Source organism: Mus musculus, chromosome 8 (assembly GCF_000001635.26).
Source record: "Mus musculus strain C57BL/6J chromosome 8, GRCm38.p6 C57BL/6J".
Lineage (NCBI taxonomy): Eukaryota > Metazoa > Chordata > Mammalia > Rodentia > Muridae > Mus > Mus musculus.
Genome location: NC_000074.6, coordinates 25,350,215 through 25,369,093, shown reverse-complemented (window position 1 = coordinate 25,369,093; position 18,879 = coordinate 25,350,215). Strand labels below are relative to the sequence as shown.

The following is an 18,879-nucleotide window of genomic DNA, read 5'->3' as shown; positions in this document are numbered from 1 at the left end:
CCGTGGCTAGCCAGCCAACCAGCAACTATCTAAGGTTGTGTTGCTTCCTGACCCTCCCCCGTGCCTCCACTCCTCTTTCCCCCGGCACCCTATGACCCCTCTCTCCTGCTGCAAGCCAGGTCTCCAGGCCTGCGCACAGCTGCCCACAGCGTTGGCAGAGCGCTGGAGAGAGCTTGGCCAAATGGAACTTTAATGAATTCAAGACCTGCTGGGCCGGCCAGAAGGAGCTGGGTTTGGGCTGTGCAAAAAGAAAAAAAAAGCAGAAAACTGGCCCCTTGTCGGGGAGACTTACACAAGGCCTATTGCGTCAGACAAGCAGGTACTTGGAGAACTGCGGTTAGTTGAAACAAAGAACACAGAACCCCAGCTGGCTCCTCAACACCCCCCTACCCCCGCAGCCGGGTCCCTGGCATCAGAGAGCCCCACAGTCTTCCAGACTCAGGGAGTGTTGGGGAGCCATGAAAGCCCCAGGGAAGCTATTGGGTCTTCAGGGGGCCACTGGGAGTCTCAGGAACCCTCAGGAGTCCTCAGGGACTCTCAGGAGAGCTACGGGGTGTCTCTGGGAGCGTGTGGGAGTCCTGTTGGTCCTCAGGAGAGCCACTGAGAGTCTGGGGGTGGTGGTCTTTGGGGGAGCCTCAGAAAGGCCCTCCTGTTCCTGGGGCCCTCATTGGGGCTAGCCTAGCTTGCCTAGCTTACATATCCCTAGCAGTTCAGGGCAGCTGCCAACTGTGCCCTCCCACCCCCCACCCCAGGCGGCCACAAGTCTATAGAGAGCTCTCTGTGGGACTTGATTACTGTTTTCAAATACTTAAAAGGCTGTCATTTGGAAAAGCGGTAGATTTATTCGGTATGGAGCCAGAGGATAAAATTAAGACTGAAGGCGGAAGCCGTAAGAAAACAGACTCCCGCTTCATAAAAAGAAAAATTCAGCCATTGGAGTCTTTGCCAGGATAATTGGGATAACCGGGATAACCGGTGGTTTTGGGAAGTATTGAGCTGCCCAGCTTCGGAGATGCTCAAATGAAATGTCTAGAGGGGCAACCTAGTAGTTTAGCTGTCTCCCTCCCTCGTGTGCTCCTGTGCTGCTAAGGATAGGCACTCTGCTTTTCCTGTCTGTGTAGAGTGCCTGGTACTGCATAGCAAGGGTTCAATGTTGGACGAGGTAAAGAATGATAACCACAGAGCACCGAATGCGTGATGTGGTTTCAGGTCTTTTGAATGGAAGAGGGCTGATTTAACAGTGTAGCACCATGCTGGAGTGTAGCACCATGCTTCAGTGTAGCAACAGGAGTAGAGCTGTCAGTTCCTTTCAGTGATCAAAGTACCAGGGTGGTTTCCTATGGAATCCCAGGCACACACAAGGAGATTCCCCCCACCCTCGTGTTAGCCAGAACTACTTATAATACTCGGGGAGTCCCCTCAGAAAGAAGGTAAGATGGCACATGAAACTAGATTTTGGGATCCCATTTTGAGTTGTTTTTGTTTGTTTGTTTGTTTGTTTTCAAGACAGTGTTTCTCTGTGTGGTCTTGGCTGTCCTGGAACTCACTCTAGACCAGGCTGGCCTCGAACTCAGAAATCAGCCTCTGCATCCCAAGTGCTGGGATTAAAGGTGTGCACCACAACTGCCCGGCCCATTTAGAGTTCTAATAACCACTCTACTATCTGCCCTGTATTTGTGCTCCTGCCCCTTTGTATATGTGCATTCTGTAAGCTAGTGATTTGCAACTCATACACATGCATGTGCACTCGGTATGCACACGCACACATACATTGTCAACACATACACAAACACACAGACATGAAAATTTCAGGATTCACCGAACATATTTAATGTGCCAGACTTTGTTCTAGGTACTAGGGTTACAACAGTGAAACAATTTGAGGAAAAACTCCTCCTGAACTTATACTCTAATGGGAAGAGACATGTAAAAGGTGGGACATTAGAAAGTGATTGTGTTGGGGGTGGGGTGGAGAGATGGGTCAGCAGTTAAGAGCACTGACTGCTCTTCCAGAGGTCCTGAGTTCAAATCCCAGCAACCACATGGTGGCTTACAACCATCTGTAATTCGATCCGATGCTCTTTTCTAGTGTGTCTGAGGACGGCTACAGTGTGCTCATATACATAAAATAAGTAAGTCTTTAAAGAAAAGAAAATGATTGTGTTATGGAGAGAGAGAGAGGGAGAGAGAGAGGGGGGAGAGAGAGGGAGAGAGAGAGAGAGAGAGAGCAAACATCAGGATAGAAAGGGACAGAGGACTGCTGGGATTTCTAATAAACTAATCAGATAAACCTTCACCCAAAGGGACTATGTAAAGGGGCTGTGTGAGCAGACACTAAAAGGACGTGAACTAGCCATTTGGGAGTGCTGTTGCAGGCCGAGGGCCCGGCTGCAGCTAAGGCCCTGTGGTAGAGTATGGTAGTATAGGAGCCTGGTAGGCTATGGGACAAAGAGTCCTGTGCACTTGAATAAGTGTTGTAGTTGAACTCAATGTGGCTCCCAAGATCCCTGTCTTTTTAGGATGTTTCTGTAGCACTCTGTCTTCAAGTGTGATGTGCTTTCAACCATTACAATGTGGCAGATACTCTAGACATTGCTTCCAAGAGCCCCAAGCATCCGTTTCTGTACTTTCTCTTCTCTTAGTCATTCAGCCACCCACACAATGTGCCACCCCATGGAGAGACCCAAATGACAAGAGAGCCAGGGAGAGAGGGATTTTCTTGCTTGTGAACAACGCAGGCCCTCAGCCTGACAGCCCCCAGGGAGCTGAATCCTGCCAACTGCTCTGTTAGTTGAGAAGGGATTCACTACTGGCTGAGAGATCTGAGATGACCACGGTCACTGCCCACACTCTGATTATAGCCTATGAGAGGCTGAGCCAGAGAACCCAGCAGACCACTCCCACCTCCTGCCTGGACACGTGGAAGAATTAATGTTTGTTTTTTTTTTTTTTTTTAGGCACCAAGTTTTTGAATAATTGTTTTTCGGTCATGGATTACTGGTACACAGCAGGATTAGTTAGCGATGAGCTCACGTTGATGGATGGAGGCAGACTATATAGGGTGTGTTGCTTATTATACTTCGGTGGCATTTCTCTGGCGGGAGTGGGAGTGATGCAATGGAAGGGTTAAAGGAGAGGAAGCGCTCAAGCTGAGTTAACTATCTTGGAGAAAGTTTTTGGCTTGGGGAGAAGGCCGGAAGGACAGAGCAAGCACAGGGTCTAACAGTCGTGGTGGTCCAGGTGAGAGGTGGTACATGGAGCACGGAAGAGGGAGTATGATGACTTTGGTGTCTCCGTGGAGCAGGTTGGAGGATAGATGGAGAGAACAGGGAGAAGACCAAGTTAGGGGCAGAAATTTCAAGTTCAGTTTGGGAAATATCAAGTTCTAGATGATTTATAAGCAGACAGATTTGTAAGTTAGCCACTCTTTTTTTTTTTTTTTTTTTTCCGAGACAGGGTTTCTCTGTGTAGCCCTGGCTGTCCTGGAACTCACTCTGTAGACCAGGCTGGCCTTGAACTGCCTGCCTCTGCCTCCCGAGTGCTGGGATTAAAGGCGTGCGCCACCACGCAGAAAGTCTGAACTGGAGATGCAAACTTAAGAGTTGTCCGTGGTATTTTCTCAAGATGTGACACCAGGTGAGGCCAGGTGAGGCCCGGTGCTATCCAAGGTAGCTTAGCTATGAGACAGAACCCCAGTGGCCATCAACAGATGTTAATAAAAGAGATGCTATAGGTACATACAGTGTCACATACTACTGAGTAGATGAACCCAGGGACTATTATGCTAAAGGAAGACTCCAGACAGAAAAGACAAATTCTAGTCTAATTACATAACTAATGTGGTCAAAGTTACAGAAACAGGGAGTAGAATGTATCTAGCAAGCACAGGGAGAAGCTAGCAAGCACGGGGAGAAGCTAACAAGCATGGGGAGAAGCTAGCAAGCATGGGAGAAGCTAACAAGCATGGGGAGAAGCTAGCAAGCACAGAGAAGCTAGCAAGCATGGGAGAAGCTAACAAGCATGGGGAGAAGCTAGCAAGCATGGGAGAAGCTAGCAAGCACAGGGAGAAGCTAGCAAGCACAGAGAAGCTAGCAAGCATGGGAGAAGCTAACAAGCATGGGAGAAGCTAACAAGCATGGGGAGAAGCTAGCAAGCACAGAGAAGCTAGCAAGCATGGGAGAAGCTAACAAGCATGGGAGAAGCTAGCAAGCACAGAGAAGCTGGCAAGCATGGGAGAAGCTAACAAGCATGGGGAGAAGCTAGCAAGCACAGAGAAGCTAGCAAGCATGGGAGAAGCTAACAAGCATGGGGAGAAGCTAGCAAGCACAGAGAAGCTAGCAAGCATGGGAGAAGCTAACAAGCATGGGGAGAAGCTAGCAAGCACAGAGAAGCTAGCAAGCATGGGAGAAGCTAGCAAGCACAGAGAAGCTAGCAAGCATGGGAGAAGCTAGCAAGCACAGAGAAGCTAGCAAGCATGGGAGAAGCTAACAAGCATGGGGAGAAGCTAGCAAGCACAGAGAAGCTAGCAAGCACAGGGAGAAGAGGAGTGAGTGGGATCAGGATTTCCATTTTGAGAAAAGGGAACAGGCTCTTCTATCTGTCCCCAAGCAGAGGAACTCTGAGCCTGCTGGCACCAGCCTGTAATCCCAGACCTTAGGAGGCCTGGTCACAGACAGACCTCCGGCTACTTCTCCTTCTCTTGGATTGGTGGCTCCCCTTCCCAAGACATTCTTGTCAGCACAGAAACATGATGTTATCTAGAGCTACCTGCAGACATCCTAGAGCCTTGGAAAAATACTCTGCACCCGGATTCCAGGCTCCACGGGCTCCCCCTCCCTGTTTACTCTCTACCACTAACAGCTCTTTGTTGTCAGCCTTTGCTGCACATACACCCTCCCCACCCCCACCTCCCCCACCTGACCCTGCCACTACCCCTACCCCTACCACAGGGCTTCCTCTTGTGGAGTTCCCTTGGGTTCTATTTGAACTTTTTTTAAAATCTAACTTACAACTTTTTTCTCTTGCATTTATTTTTTTTTAAGCAGGCCCCCAGTAGAGCCCTTGCATCTTTCTCACTTTTTAAAGATGCTCATGTCCAACGTGGGTCACCACTTTCTGTGTTTAGACCTTTGCTTACAGAATCATTTATCTGGAAGGTCCTTCTTGACTGTAGCTTCTAATTCTTGCCCATGTATTCTTTCTTTTTTTAAATTGGATATTCTCTTTATTTACATTTCAATGCCATCCCCTTTCCCGGTTTCCCCCACTCCTGGAGACCCCCTATCTCATCCCCCCTCCCCCTGCTTCTATGAGGGTGTTCCTCCACCCAACCATTCTTGCCTCCCTCGCCCTTGATTTTCCTACACTGGGTCATCAAGCCTTCATAGGACTAAGGACCTCTCCTCTCATTGATGGCTGACAAGGCCATCCTCTGCTACATATGCTGCTGGAGCCTTGTATACTCCTTGGTTGGTGGCTTAGTCCCTGGGAGCTCTGGGGGGTCTGCTTGATATTGTTGCAAACCCCTTCAGCTCCTTCAGTCCTTTCTCTAACTCCTCTATTGGGGACCCCACCCTCAGTCCAATAGCTGTGAGCATCCACTTCTGTATTTGTCAGGCTCTGGCAGGGCCTCTCAGGAGACAGCCATATCAGGCTCCTTTCAGCAAGCATTGCCAGCATTGCTGTCACCTGAGTTTTTGATCTTAGCCATTCTGACTGGTGTGAGGTGGAATCTCAGGGTTGTTTTGATTTGCATTTCCCTGATGACTAAGGATGTTGATCATTTCTTTAGGTGCTTCTCAGCCATTTGACATTCCTCATTTGTAAATCATTTGTTTAGCTCTGTACTCCATTTTTCAATAAGGTTATTTGATTCTCTGGAGTCTAACTTCTTGAGTTCTTTGTATATATTGGATATTAGCCCTCTACTGGATGTAGGATTGGTAAAGATCTTTCCCCAATCTGTTGGTTGCCATTTTGTCCTACTGACAGTGTGCTTTGCCTTACAGAAGCTTTGCAATTTTATGAGGTCCCATGGTGGTTCAGTGGTAGGATTCTCTCCTGCCCACATCTTCTGCTATGACTCCATTTCTCTCTCCCCTCTCCAACCCCGGAGAGCGATATTAGTATTTTTTTAATCCTTTCACGTCTGCTGGCTTATGGTTCCTCCTGTCTGAAGGCTGCCAGAGAGAGGAAACCGACTGACACTTCCTCCTCCTTCCCTCCACCCTCTTCGTCATCACCACAGGCACTGAGATTTTACTGTGTGCTACACACGTGCTAAATGCACCCTGTCACTTGATGAGATCGAAGTCTGATTTTTACAAAGGAGCTGCAGGCTTCGAGTCACTGAGATAGAAAGGAAGACTGTGAGGCTGTGGCTCCTTCCTTCCAGTTCCTACTTGTGATGCTGATAGCTGCTGCTAACGGCTTGATAAGGAGCCGTGCTCAACAGTCAGATGTAGAGGAATAAAAGCTTCCCAGAATGAACAGTTCTACCCAGGAATCTATCTCCTCCTGTAACCCGAACTCCCTCCTCCTCCTTGTCTTTGTTTCTGAGGCAAGTTTTCATGAAGCTAGGCTGGCCTCGAACTCACTTTGTAGTCAAGACTCATCTTGAACTCTTAGTTCTCCTGCCTCTACTTCCTCAGTGCTGGGATTACTGTCATGCTCCACCCTGAGGCACTAAAGCCAAGAGTGGTGTAAACATGCCCTCAGGGTCTGGCAGTGAGCAAGCTGCAGGCAGCACAAACCCAGCAAGAAGTAGAGACTGTTTCTGGGGCTGAACCCCCCACTGTGAAGAACTAATGCTCTTTGCAGAAGTGAGCGAAAAGGAGTAAGAGGGAAGAGATAGGAAGACAGAGGGCAGTAAAGAGATCGAAGAAAGCAAGCCTGGGAGAAAGAGCTAGCAAGCAAGCGGCAAGAAGAATGAAAGGGTAAGGACTTAGTTGTCGTAACAACTAAGAAAACTGAGGACAAGAATTAGGGAAGGATGAAGGGACAAAGTAGCCGCTCTGTCTTGAAAGTGTCCCTCAAGATTTCATGTGCTGGTGCGGGCGTGGCAGGGAAGCCTGGCGAGACGGTACATACTGTCAAGTCTGAGCATCTGAGTTGCATTCGGGGACCTGACAGGGCTGAAGAAGAAGACAGTCCTGCAAACCTCTGACCACAGCGTATACACGGTGGCACAAGTTCTGCTCGCTTCTCCCTGCCCACCGCCCCCCCTCCACCCAACAAAATGATACATATGAAAGAAAGAAAGAAAGAAAGAAAGAAAGAAAGAAAGAAAGAAAGGAAGGAAGGAAGGAAGGAAGGAAGGAAGGAAGGAAGGAAGGAAGGAAGGAAGGAAGGAAGAGGAAGGAAGAGAGGAAGAAAGAAATGAGGCTGGAGAGATAACTTCATAGTCAAGAGTTTGGTTCCCAGCAACTAGATCGGGCTGCTCACTGAGGCGCCCTCTTCTGGCCTCTGTCTGCAACTGCACTCACGTGCACATTTCCCCTCCCATCTTGTAGCTAGGGCATGCAAAAGAAAATACAATCATTTAAAAAAAATAATTAAAAATAGGGGCTCAGTGGGTAAAGATGCTCATCGTCAAGCCTGACGACCTGAGTTCAATCTCCAAACCTCCTGTGGTAGATGGTAAGAACCAGCCAGAAAGTTGTCCTCTGACCTCCCCCCCCCCCCGGGGGGTGGGGGCATACACTCACTCTCCCATCTACATGATAAATAAATATTAACATTTTAAATAAAAACTTAATTTCCAAAGTCTATCTTGATGATATTTGGAGGCAGAACCATTGAAAGGCAGTCAGGAATAGATGAAATCAGAAGTAGGCCATTGTAATGGCATTAATTATTAGGAAGGGAGATGGCACCCAGGTGTTTACTCGTTTCACTCTGCGATTTACATCTTCATGTTCCGGTGAGCCAATGGTACATTTTGGATTTCCCAAATTCTGTAAGTAGTTGCTAAATAAACCATTTAAAAAGAAATATAACAAGCTGCATGGGGTGGTGGTGGTGGTGTACACCTTTAATCCCAGCACTCAGGAGGCAGAGGCAGTGGGATCTCTGTGAGTTCAAGGCCAGCCTGGTCTACAGAACTAGTTCCAAGACAGCCAAGGCTATACAGAGAAACTCTATCTTGAAAATAAATCAATAAACGAACCTAATGTGTAGCACTCAGTAACAGCAACAGAAAGTGAACTTGGACAATGGCAGGAGAGGCTTGTGGATATCTGTCTCACTGGAGCAGCACTTGCCTGTCTGTGTGAGACCCTGGGTTCTACTTCTAGCATCATAAAACAAGTACAAGTCAACGGGGAAGAACGTAGACACTTCTTGAGCCATTTGGAGGTGTGCCATGGGTATGTGCGCAGGTATGTGTGTGTGGGCAGTTCCGTTGTGATCAGTGAAAGGCTTCGGTTATGTGGCTGCTATCCTCTAGAGCGAGGAAGGATGAAGACTTTCCCTAGGAAGCAGAAAGGGGCTCTCTCCATCTTGTGAGCCCCGACCCCTCTTCTGCATAGGTTGGCAAGTTATGGGGAGCCAGAGCCTGGGCCTCTGAGAATGGTGGTCCAGTTCCTAGTTGGAAGCTAGATTGCATAAACTTTTCTCTGCTCCCAAAGTTCTGCCTTCATCCTGCTTATGCAGTCTGTTTTCCCGGTAGCCATAACAACTGTACACCAGAGTGGTCACCTTGGATGGTTGTGAAAAGAAGCCATTGTGCAGAGTGTACAGATGTAGGTCATTATTTTTTTTTTGCCTCCTCTACTAAGCCCTGTTTCTTTCAAGAAAAGTGCTTTGCCATTTTCTTCAGTGGTAGAAGCACTGTTAGTGGCCCATGTTCCTATAGGTAGCTCCCTCACCCCATTGCTCCTGGAACCAACCCTTATTAAACTCATCGGTTGACAAAATAAAGACCTAAAGTAGAGAGAGATCTAGTTGGGAAGAGGAAGAGACTGATAGGAGTAAGACGAGGGTGAGGGGACAATGGGAGTGCCAATGTCACAATGAAATCTGTGATGATGGATGGCTAGCAGATACTAATAAAAACCTTTTTAAAAAGTGTCTGGCTTTCCAGATCCTCTCTCTTGAGCAGCTTGAGCTGGGGAACGGGCCATGTACTGGCTGGTTTTGTGTCGACTTCACACAAGCTACAGTACATCAGAGAGGAAGGAGCCTCAGTTGAGGAAATGCCTCTGTGAGATCCAGCTGTAAGGCATTTTCTCAATTACTGATCCAAAGGGGAGGGCCCTGTCCATGGTGGGTGGTGTCATCCCAGGGCTGGTGGTTCTGCGTTCTATAAAAAAGCAGGCTGAGCAAGCCGAGGGGAGCAGGCCAGTAAGCAGCATCCCTCCATGGCCTCTGCATCAGCTCCGGCCTCTAGGTTCCTGCCCTGTTGGAGTTCCTGTCCTGACTTCCTTTGGTGATGCACGGCAATGCTGAATCAACCTCTCCTCTCCAACTTGCTTTTTGGTCATGGCGTTTTGTTGCAGCACTAGAAACTAGGACAGAGCACCATGACATTGACCTGGAGGTACACGGAGACCAGAACAGAGTTTACAGTGCTAGAAGGAGCTGGGCTGGATCGGGGTCTGTAGCTTGCTCTAGAACAGTGGTTCTCAACCTTCCCAAAACTGTGATCTTTTAATATAGTTCTTCATTTGTAGTGAACCCCAGCTATAAGATTATATTGGTGCTACTTCACAACTATAATTTTGCTACTGTTGTGACTTGTAAGGTGAATATCTGATATGCAAAATATCTGATATGCAACTGCAAGAGGGCCACAACCCAGAGTGGGTCACAGCCCAAAGGGTTGAAAAACACTGCTCTAGAATGTGCACATCTTCAAGGCCTTGGAGGTCTAGAAGAAGAGTCCTGTGCACTCTAGGGGCAGAACTAGCCAGCGTACTCCAGGCCCAGGCGAAAGAGTTGGCTTTTGGTTCAGCCCAGTGATCTAGAAATACCTGGGACTTCCTGGACAGGAAGATGGCGGGGTTCTAAGCTCCTCATTACAACTTGTGGACATGGCTTCTCCGAGTTAAACACATCATGACCTTGGACCCAGAGCTTGAGGCCGTGGCAGGCATGTGAGAGTCCTTAGGCAGAGAGCCATTGCTTTCTGGTGAAGGATTTGATTTCAGGCCATGGCTATAAAAGCAAGTTTGGCAGATATTAATGATCTAAAATAATTGGCCATCCATGCCAACGGCTCATTAGCTCAAGCCGGATGCTTCTGTGCAGACGGACGGCCTAGCACCCTGGGCAAGGAGTGCCCACGTCCCGCTGCCAGATGGGAAGGGGGTGCCTGCAGACTGGCTTGCCTAGCAGTTGGCTGCTTGTCCAGCCTCAGAAACAAGGAAGCAGTCATTCATGGAGGACCACAGGCACCTAGGCAGCATAGAAATGCTTCCAGTTTTCACACTCTCAGCTTCCAGCTACCCAGCACAAAGTAGGAATAGAGAGCCGAGGAGCCCTGGCTGGAAGCCCCGAGTCTTCCTCTTAGACAAAATCAAGAGCCTCAGAAAAGTGTCCTTCATGGCAGGAGGGGGGTGATCTTCACAAAGAACCGGGAAGTCTTGCCATTGCAAACAAGCCTGCCTGACTTATTTTCCTACCAACTCACCAAACCCACCTCCCCATAAAAAACCCATTGGCATTCAGGGCCAGAAGATTTCTCCTGGAAGATTTAGTTTTAACTTCAATCTTGCCTTCCTACAAGTATGGCCTCAGGAAAGCCAGTTGGCTTTCAATTTTTTTTCTCCCTGTTGTTGTACTGTCAGTCTCAGGGTTTTTATGATTTCATGAGCTTACGTGGGTGAAAGTGTCTTATATATAAGACGCTCATGCACATAGCATCCAGAGTTCTAAATGAGTGGCAAAGGGAGAAAGTCTCATAAAAGCATGCTAACTAGATCCTGGCTCCTCTGTGCCTTCTTAGGTCCTTGTAATTGACTTGAAGTCATTTTGAAGACTGCCTAGGACAGTTGGCCTGTGTTGTCATAGCCTCTAAGGCTGGCAAGTCTCAGATGTCAGACAGTTCACCCAGTATGGGTAGGACAATCTTAAAGAAATTCTGTGTTCCAGGGGCCCCAGTTTTTCTCTGACAAACTTTATTGATGGAACATGGAGGTTGGCTCTGCATAAGCTAGTCCTGATTCCTGTCTCCAGATCTATCCTCAAGAGGTAGAGTTTCCAAAAAAAATGTACGTGCCAGGACACTTTGGGATGCATCTAAGAGCTGTGGGGTCACTGACTTACTGAGTCCCAAGTAAACAAACCGTGCTGAATTGTGCGGAGGAACAGTTTAAGATCCATGGCTTCCATTTCCTTCAAAGACAAATCTTTTTAAATATTTTTTTTCTTGATAACATGTACAATTCACAAGAAGGACAGCCCACGGAAGAGCAGGGCCTGGCTTTGAACACATGGTTCACTTATTTTCATGTAGATGAGTAGGTCACTAAACAGACATTATGGGCTTCCATGTCTTTCTATTTTGAGATAGGATTTCGTGTATCCCAGGCTAGCCTCAAACTCACTATATAATGGAAGATGACCTTGATGCTCGTCTTGAGGGCCAGGGTTATGGGTATGCTGCCATGCCCAGTTTATGTGGCACTGAAGAGAAAAACCAGGGCTTCGTACTTACTAAGCAAGCACTCTACCAACAGAGCGCTCAGCCACCTATCTCTGCTTTTGATCTCTTCTCTGTGTTCCTTCCCTCTTAATTTATTCCACCTCATCCATACATAAGCTTGGGCACTCATAAAAATGAATGAATTATACTAATTTTGTTGGTCTCGGGATAAATCATGTATATAGTCACCTATCTATCAGCTCAACAAATCTGGAACTATATATCAGTGTTATGCATTAGACAGGCAATTCTTTTAATTGTCCATTTCAAAGGACATTAACAGATATAAAAGATAAAAGAATTATAGAGGAAGAGATGAAACTTGTATTCATGTGAATTACATGGGAAATCTAAGAGATGCCTCAGACAAACTCAGAATTAATATGTGAGTGTGCAGGGTCTAGCAAAAACTTAGAAAACTTGTATGTAGGCCTGAAGATTTAGCTCAGTGACTGAGTGCTTATACTGTATGCCCAGTTCCTGGACTTGACCCCTGTAGTGAGAATTATAGAATTTTGGTTTCTTTACAAAAACACAGAAATATTGTAAGAAAATGTTTCCATCTTAATCCCAGGTGTGGGATACAGGGCTGCTTCAGATTGTCCCCAGTAGGTGACTGTGATTTGCCTCATGCTCTGGCGGGGTGCGATTTTGCCAGCTGCAGATAGTTTCTATGATTGTATGATGTTTGGAATTCTGGGGACCTTTCAGAAGATACAAATGTTAGGGTCCCCAGGAGGTTGATGGATTGTGGTTTGGTTGTTGGTTGCTATGGGTCAAAGTTAAGTAGTCATGTGGAAGAAATGAGAAGAAGACATTAGATATCCCGACTTTGAAGATCAAACTTGCTCCAAGGAACTAAGTAACAGGAAGTAGTCTTACCACCTTTCTGCTTTACTTTATTCAGAACTATTTTTTTCCTCTTTATACCTCTTCTCTCCTATCTAATATTAAGGAATTAAAGGGGTGGAAGAAAAAGAGGTGAAGAAAGGCAGAAGAAAGAATAACCCACATAGTAGCCAAAGACCAGCTACAGGCCACTAGCATTAAAACAAAAAACAAAACTGAAAAAAAAAACAAAAAACAAAAAACCCCAAAAAGCCCAAAACCCAAAACCAAACCAAACAAACAAACAAAAAGCAACTGTACTATTGATGGTGAGACAAGGGGATAAAACAAAACAAAACAAAACAAAACAAAACAAAACAAAACAAAACAAAAAACAGATTTCAAGGGCTGGGGATGTAGCCTACTGTGAGTGTGCTTGTCTCACTTATGCTAGGCCCTGGACTGACTCTCTCTCTCTCCCTCTCTCTCCCCCCCATTTCCTCCTCTCCATCTCTCTTCCTCCCTCCCCCACTCCCCACAGAGCCCAGTTATTTAGAGAAAAAGTCTAACAGAGTGTAGTGGCCAGTTTTATGTCAATTTGACACAAGCTAGAGTCATCAGAAAGGAAGGAGCCTCAATTGAGAAAATGCCTTCATAATAAGACCAGGCTATAGGTAAGCCTATAGGACATTTTCTCAATTAATGATTGATGTGGGAGGGTTCAGTCTATTGTGGGTGGGGCCATTTCTGGGCTGGTAGTCCCGTAAGAAAACAGGCTGAGAAAGTGATTGGAAGCAAGCCAACATCTCTCCATGGCCTCTGCATCAGCTCCTACCTCCTGGTTCCTGCCCTGCTTGAGTTCCTGTCCTCATTGCTTTTAATAATGAACTGTTGTGTGGAACTGTGAGTGAAACAAACCCTTTCTTCCCCAAGAGGTTATGGTGTTTCATCACAGCAATAGTAACCCCAAATAAGACAGACTTACATCCAAGAGTAAACCTAATAAGGTGGCTCAGCAGATAAAGGTACCTCCTGCCAAGTCTGATGACCTCAGCCCAATTTCTGGGACCTTTATGGTAAGAGAGAAGTGACTCTTACAAGCTGTTTTCTCTGACCTCCATACACCCACCCACTAAATTAAATAAATAAATAAATAAATAGATAAATAAATAAAGCATTACTGAGAGAAATGAAGGAAGATGTGAACATACCTTGTCCAGGGACCATGCCCTAGCAGTATAATTAGGTAGAGATAGGGTAATGAATCCAGTCTGCTTGTCCCTATGCTTTATGTCCTCAAAGCTGGCCAAGGCTCTGAGGTGTTCAGCCACATCTACCTTCTGGGCAAGGTACCTGCATTTGAACCTTCCCTATCCTTACATTGTATCCTTACATTGTACAAGGTATCTATCCTTACTTTGTATCCTTACATTGTATAATGTATCTACCCTTACATTGTATCCTTGCACTGTATAATGTATCTACCCTTATATTGTACCCTTGCATTGTACAATGTATCTACCCTTACATTGTATCCTTGCATTGTACAATGTATCTATCCTTACACTGTATCCTTACATTGTATAATGTATCCTTACATTGTGTCCTTGCATTGTACAATGTATCTATCCTCACACTGTTAGGAATCTGGAAGCAGAACTGACTATATATAGATGAACAGCAACAGCATTCAAACATGGTTCCCCCTGAGAGGAACTTAGCTGGAACTCAAAAGAATGGCATGGGCAGACAAAGTCGGGAACCAGCCAAGTCCTCAGTTCTCACTGGAAGCTTGCTGACCCAGATATATATTTTTAAAAATCTTTAAATTACCCCCATGTACCAGCCTTCTTCCCTCTTTCACCATCATAGCAAGAGCATCTCAGATTGATGGGGAAGGAAAGGAAGGAGTGTGGAAGTCTGTGTTTTGGCTTAAGCATCTATCAGAAGCACTGAGGGCAGTAGTTCTCCTGAGCCAGAGGAAGATCTCACTCATTTCCTAGGTTTGGAACGCACCCAACCCATCACCTGCCAGAATGAGAGCTCTCCAACGTTGTACCTGGCACATCGAAGCCCATCCCGACCTTCTCCCAAAATATTAAATTCCTTTCCTCATGGGAGGGCCGCACCATTCGGGTCCTTGGGGGACACAAAGAAATGTGTCCTCCTTTAAAGTTGCTCAGCGACTTTGCAGTACTCGCCTATGAACGCAGCCCACAAGGAGGAAGGAAAAAGCAGCAAGGTCCCCCCTCCACCCCCACCAAGCTACAGGCCGCCCCTGGAAGGGAAAGCAGAGGGCAGTCACAGCCCGCCTGTTCCCCATCCCCTCTTCCTCCTCCCGGCTTTAATCTGTTTAATTATTTCTTCATGTGCGCTTCAGAGAGCCTGTTATTTTTATGTGTTGGTTCTATTAAATTTTTTTTTTCTTTCCCAGCCTTCCCTCTTTCAGTGCTACCACGCCAGGGCAGACAGAGCCTGGAGTCAGGCTCTGTGAGCACAGATCATCGCACAGATACAGAGAGCGGAGAGGAAGCCGGCAAGGGGAGTGCGGTTACCTCTGAGGCTGCAGCGGAGTTGTTAAGTGCAGGAGATTTAAAGCTTCATTCGCCTCCCTTCTAACTTCAAGCTGTTCTAAGCCCAGTCTCCCAGACGACAAAACTCAGACCAGCTGCGAAGGAAAGGATATTGCTCCCTCTGGAGCCTCGGGTCTGATTTAGAGGGTGCTTAGCGGAGGCAAGTGGGAAGACGGAGGTGAACGTTCCACGGGTCTATTTCTGGGGAAAATTTCTCTGCTGAAGACAAGGCCAAGGAGAAAAAGAAAACATGCCTAGGTCGTTTGTCATCCTTACAAAGGATAGGTTAAACCTGAAAGGAGAGTAGGGGGGAAAAATCAGGATTAATCCAAGGAAGATTCATCACCTGAAGCGGTGGCCATAGATCAGGATTATCAGGTGGGGCACAGTATGTGTCTCAGCAGGATTTAGAGATCAGCTGACTAGAAGTCAGAGGCCAGACCTCAGGAGGTGGTGGGTTTCCAAGTGTGACAGATTGGTGGAGGTGGCAACGTGGGTTCGGCCTCATATCCTACCCAACTTTACTCTGGGAGCAGACAGGATTTTACAGACCCTGGCGTAGACAAAGCCTGCGTATGAGAAACCTGCCCAAGAGAAAACTCTTCGTAGAGTGCCATTCTGGAGGGAATATAGAAGCTGACAGGAACAAAGAGGGAGAGAATTTTGCTGTAAAACTGGGAGAGTTTAAGATTTCAAAAACGAAAGCTCAGAGGTTAAGAGCACTGACTGCTCTTCCTGAGTTCAATTCCCAGCAGCCACATGGTGGCTCACAACCACCTATAATGGGATCCGATGCCTTCTTCTGGTGTGTCTGAAGACAGCTACAGTATATTCATGTAAATAAAATAAATACATCTTTAAAAAAATTAAGATGAGTTACCTTGAATGTAAGGGGCACAGTTCGAATCCTAAGTGTCCCCTTAAAACCCCACATAATAGATGACTGACCGCAGGGGCTATATTAGAATACCATCAAACCTCTAAAGGGCAGGGCCCAGGTGGAGGTCTTCAGGTCAGTGAGGGTATTCCATCAAAGGTGGCCCCTTCCTCCTTCTCTTCTGTTGCTTCTTGGCCACTAAGTGGGTAGTTTTTGCTCTGCCAGGTGTTTTATTATGATCCACCACCATCTCACCAGGTGTGTGGCTGAGTGAAAGAGAAGATCCTGTGTTTCCCTTCTCAAGATGTCTGCTCTACATATTAAGGTGGGGCTTTTCTTCTGGGAAGAACTGTCATGGAGAGCTACTGAGCACGTCTCCCATGGCCTGTGGAACCACAGTGACATTGCCCATCCTGAGTCAGGTTTGTGGTCTGTATGCAATGTGGGAATATCTTTTAGAAGGCTCCATCCCAGCAATAGAGTCAAAGCAGGGAAGCTTGAAGCCTTAGTAGGTTTTTTTTTTCTCTTTTCTCTAAAAGCCTTTCTATCAAACGACACTGTTCACAATTCCGGGACTTCCCTGCCTATGATTTCTACCTTGCCTACCTTTGGTGACTGTCACTGAAAATGTACTTATTCAACCCTTTTTTTTTTTTTTTTTGTCAAAAAGTATGGATTCCCTCATGTGACTCCTTATTCCTTTGCCTTCTCCTGTCTTGGTTACTTTTCTATTTTGCTTTGATAAAACACCATGGCCAAGGCACCTTACAGATGGAAGGGTTTAATTGCACCCTATGGTTTCATAGGGACAAGAGTGTCACCATTACAGTGGGGAAGCATGGCAGGGGGACATGCGTGGTATCTAAAGCAGCTGCTTCAGGCTCGCATCTCAAATCATAAACAGGAAGCAAAGAGAGGTAGGCCAGAGGTCTGGTGCCATTTTTCAGGTGCTATCTACATTGTATTTTTGAGGACAGGACTTGGCATTGGCCTGGCACTATTGACTTTGTAGGTTAGTGGGTGGGTGAGCCTTCTTGCTAGTGCAGGAATTACAAGTGCATGCCACCCCTCTCACTGTTACCTGGGTTCTGGGTTTAGACTGGGTCCTTACGCTTTACCAACTGAGCCATCTCCTGAACACTTCCCTCTTATTTCTTTATTTTTTAATTGACAGCTTCATTCTTTTAGATAGTGAATTTTAGTCATCCTCCCCCTGACACACACTCCTCCTTCATCCTCTCCCCACTTCAGCTGGCAAACTGCTCAGTAAACCCTCCTCCTATCCTTGTGTCTTCCTTAGTTCTGTGTGTGGCCCTCCGAGTTTAATTAGTACTTGCCCAAGTGTGGGTGGAAGGTTATTCAATGGAACAAGGGCAACGTATCTGTGGCCACACCACCGATGAGATGAGAATGGTACTTCCTTCCCAGGCCTTATGGGCCCCTCCCTCATTCTTGTTGAAATGTTGATGGGCCCAATTTCATACAAGTCTTGTGCAGATAGCCACAGCTGTAATGACTTCACCAGTGCAATAGCTATGCCATGTCCTAAGGATGTCTTTTTTTGCTATATGTCTCCCCATCTTCTGGCTCTTACATTCTTTTTGTTCCTTCCACAATGCTTTCTAAGTGCTCTCTCTCTCTCTCTCTCTCTCTCTCTCTGTATGTGTAATAGTCTTTCATTATTTAAGAATTTCACACATGTATATAAATACATCTTGATCAAATCCATCTCTTGCCCTTTTCTAATTTCTCCCCTGTCCACCATCGCCACCCTTTCCAAACTTCATAGGCTCTCTCTCTCTCTCTCTCTCTCTCTCTCTCTCTCTCTCTCTCTCTTTTTCTAAACCCACTAAGTACACTTCATGTAATTTGGATGTAGAACAAAGTGCTGCCATAGGGGCTTTCAGGGGCTAAATCCCAGAAACAACAACAAAACACAGAACAAAAGATCAGCTGACTCTCCCTCCCAGCATCCACCGATAACCAATAGCACCTTAGCTAGTGGTAGAACTTCATTAGGCTCTCAGAAATTCATGCTGGGATTTTGACTGGTTTGGTCTTGTACAGGTTTTATGCAAGCAATCACAGCCACTGGGGGTTTGTGTATATGTGATGATGTTGCCCCATCAAATACTGTTTCGCTGCAGAATTCTACTACTGGATTTTACAGTCTTTCCATCTGCCTCTTCTACAGTCATTCCTGAGCCTTGCAGGTAGAGAGTGTGATACAGATGTCCAATTAGAGCTGAGTTCTCCACCATCTCTTTTTCTTTGAACATTGACGAGTTATGCGTCCCTGTGTTAATCACCCTCTACAGTAAAAAGAACTTTCTCTGATGAGCACTGAGAAACGTACTTATCTATGGATTACAAGGACAATAGTTAAGGAGGCATTATATTACTACATCTGTTTAGCATAATAATAGTATTAGGTTCTCCCCTGGATCTATGACTTAGCTAGCCCTGGGATTTGGCACAGTTAATAGTACCAGGTGTGAGTTCCATATTGGCCCAGTAGGCATATCTTGCCAGGCTACATGTTATTAGAGCTCCCATGGCTCACAGCTGGGTGAAATTGTTGATTATTTTTGTCTTCCTGCAACATGCAGAGCACCTTCGGGTGCTATGAAAGCTAGACAGTGGGGATGAAGCTTCCAGGTTGGTACTCAGCTTGCTTTTCCCACGTCCTGTGACTCAGGTATGTGGTGTGTCTTCAGCATTAGAGTTTTACCATTAGTTTCTGGAGAATCACCAAGAGCAACGGCAATCCACTGACCAATAACTTAACAAGAGGTAGCCTATACCTGGCACCAGGCTTTTTTGTTAGACAACCTATGGTGTCTGGAGGAGGCATTGTTCACATGATAGGATTACTCCCTTTAAACTATATAGTTACGAATATGGACACAGGATCAGCCGTATAGCTCAGGCTGACCTCGGAACGGTGATACTCAGGC

The 18,879-nt window shown here is 46.4% G+C and overlaps 1 long non-coding RNA gene across 1 annotated transcript in view; it reads left to right on the top strand.

Moving 5' to 3' along the window:
- The window catches only part of Gm39146, a 36,003-nt gene extending 20,730 nt beyond the window's left edge, over window positions 1-15,273 (top strand). Inside the window, exon 4 of the long non-coding RNA XR_870260.2 lies at window positions 14,907-15,273. This is a non-coding gene — a long non-coding RNA (predicted gene, 39146). The remainder of the gene's footprint in view (window positions 1-14,906) is intronic.
- Window positions 15,274-18,879: the final 3,606 nt, after the last annotated feature.